Below are 3,010 nucleotides of genomic sequence, written 5' to 3' on the forward strand. Positions count from 1 at the left end.
TTCATGGATGACCAATTTGAAAAGAGAGCTTTAGGAGTCTGGTAGATGTTCTATTAGCTCAGCCAATTTGGAATAGTTATCGAAGTTGTGGTTTGCTAGCAATGTTGAGTAGTTAGTAATTCTTAGCTGAATACACCTTTTTCCTGAATAGGTCTAATTTTTTGTGTTCCTTGTCATTGGATGCTGGTCTGGTCCAAGATGCCTTTTCACGTTGATTAGCAGCGTCAATTGAAAATGTGAAAAAAGGTCTTTGGTGGTACAAAGTACTTCCTGTCAGACTTTTTACATGTTGGCTGAATTAAGGCAGGAGTTTGCCAAATTTCATCAGAGACCTCCATGATAGGCTCATCAATGGGCAGCATGATTCTTCCCTGTGAAGAAGGGAGGCTGTTTTTCAGGAGTCAATGTTGTTTCTCCTTGACTTCATGCAGCTGGACGTCTGGGTTGTTGCCACCTTCTTAAACAGTTCTTGGAATTGTTTTAGATCCTCTGTTGGATGAGTGTCATCTGGTATTACAGCTTCAAGGTAGGAAAGGAGTTATCAGGAGGGGATTCTATGTGGTCCATTAACTCAATATGTTCCTCAGGGAGTTGACCCTCCTCCTCTTCAGAGTCCACAGTTGGCTGGCATAGTGCAAGGGGGAGGGTGGAGGGAGTCTCCTCCTCGAGGTAGAAGGTGCTGTAGAATGATTCCGTTGACCCCAGTGGCCCCATGGTGACAAGCTGAGTACCAAGGAGGGTAACATGGTCTCTCGTGGTAATAGTAAAGATGACAAGAGGTAGTGGGGTGGGGGAGGAGAGCTAGGATGAAAACACTGTGCGGATTGTCTTGGTTAAAGGCAGCATGCTCAGAGAGTACAACAGACCTCACATGGTGTGGGGAAACACCTGATGAGAATGGCACCGGAGACAGGAAGTGAAACACTGCCTGCTGCTTCTGTCTGCCTGGCAGTCATGTGCTGATGCCTCCGTGGGGGGTGGCATCGAGTCAGGTTCTGCAGCACTCACGTTTGACAGCAGTCCCTTAAGCGAGGACTGCTTGGTCACTGGCAGCACGGATCTCAGTGCCACATCTCTCAATAATGCCAGCACGGGTAGGCAAGTGCGCCAGTGAGAGCTCTCCGGTGCGGTTTCTGCTCTTTTCTGCACCAGGGCATTTTTTTTTTTTTTTTTTTTAAAAGGAAGGCAGTGAAGCAGTCAAAGTAGTAGTAGTAGTAGTAGTGAGAGAAGGGGGGGGGGGAGAAGAGAACCTGACAGGTTTTTTCCCCTCCCTGAGGTGAACTGTTGAGAACAAAAAGCTCCATCTGCAACCGAGGATGGCAGAAGAGGAACTGAAGGGGTGAGCGAGTCGAGTGCGTGCAAGGGGTGAAACTGAACGAAGCGTGAAGCTCCCCTCTTGCATGTGTGGCCCGCTGACAACTGCTAAAAAAAAAGCTCTGCTCCATGGCTCCGGTACGCCTCGTGGAGCACCTGAAGAAGATGGTGTGATCTAGAGATTAATAAGGAGTTGCATTCTTTGAATGGCAGAACTGTGGGGTAATACTCAGGGCCTGAAATGCACTGGTCCAATGCTGCAAATAGCCCCAGAGGATCGAAGCTGTTCTGTGATGACATTTTGGACAAGGTAATTGGTGCAGTGGTCAGCACTGAGTCTTCACCCTTGCCAGTACTGGTTTTCTAAGCATCACTCGTCTTGACAGAATTTTAAACTCTTACAAGTCCACAAGAAAGATTTGCCTACTGGCATACTTCTTGGGAATGCGACCTGATCTCAACCCAGAGGATATATCTGACACACAGAGTTCACCAAAGGTAAATGGAAGGTGCCTAAGCCCTGCTACAGCGGATGTACTCGGACTCTTTTCTATTTTTTGAACATCTATCTTAAAAACCCTAAAAACTACGATTAAGGTGATTTTTCTAAACCCCCCCAAAAAATTCAAAAGAGGAATATGTTTGAAGCACCAGAGAAGCAGAACAAGCACTCCTTGGGTTCTGTCTCATTGCCATGGGCAGTAAGCAAACAGAGAGGGTTATAGCTACTTCATCACCTGTCATGTCCAGGTGCTACAGAGTACACCCATGGTACTGACAGGCACTATTACATCTGATCTTCTATGCTATAGGCATATGCCTCTTTAGGATCTGCCCTGACACTCAAAAATGTTGTTTGTGCCAATTAAGGTTTCAAAGTATTCAGAATAGACATCGCAGCCTTTCCACAAGGTCAGGAACATATATACCACATATTCAAACAGTTTCTTTTTTTACCTATACATTTTCATCTTTTTTAAAGCATCACAAGTTTAATGGTGTTCTTTTCTCCTTTGGCAGTTTGTCCAACATACAAACATCTGTTAATTAATGCTGACATCACCTCTTAGCAATCATGGGACAATTGTAGAGACCATAATACCACACACAAATTGCATATAAAACTTTTCCAGCTGCTATAATTAACAGTTGTATGTCAGTATTAGAAGAGCATTCAAAACTGAATAAATACAGAGTATGTTATTGCTTAAGTAATCTTTCATAATATTTGATAATCCATGTTGCGAGAGATCGGAAAAAAACCTCATGTTAACCATGTGGAATTCTACTCAAGAACTTAATTCTTCACTGCCTAAAAATGTAATCAGGCAGAGCTGTGGAAACCGGGAGTTAAACACTCTGGGCAAAATGTCTTCAACTCCCACCCCAAGGAGAATCAAGGCTAAGGTGGTTTTTAAGCTATATTTGTGTCCTTCCAGTTCTGAGCAGCTCTCTCAACATAAATATCCAGAATCAGGAGGACTGCCCAAGTTATGACAACATCTCACTAACTGCCTATGGGCAGCAACACTACTTAGAGTCTTTAATGACAAACATACCATATCCCTGATTTTATGAAGGGGTCCTTTGAAAAGCAGGCTGCAGTGATCTTCCTCAGAAGTCTGTCTCCTTTTTAGTAATTAGCCAGATATTTGTTTATAATAAAGGTTTCCAGAATAAAATAAAGAACAGCATA

This window comes from Pelodiscus sinensis, chromosome 6 (assembly GCF_049634645.1).
Source record: "Pelodiscus sinensis isolate JC-2024 chromosome 6, ASM4963464v1, whole genome shotgun sequence".
Classification (NCBI taxonomy): domain Eukaryota; kingdom Metazoa; phylum Chordata; order Testudines; family Trionychidae; genus Pelodiscus; species Pelodiscus sinensis.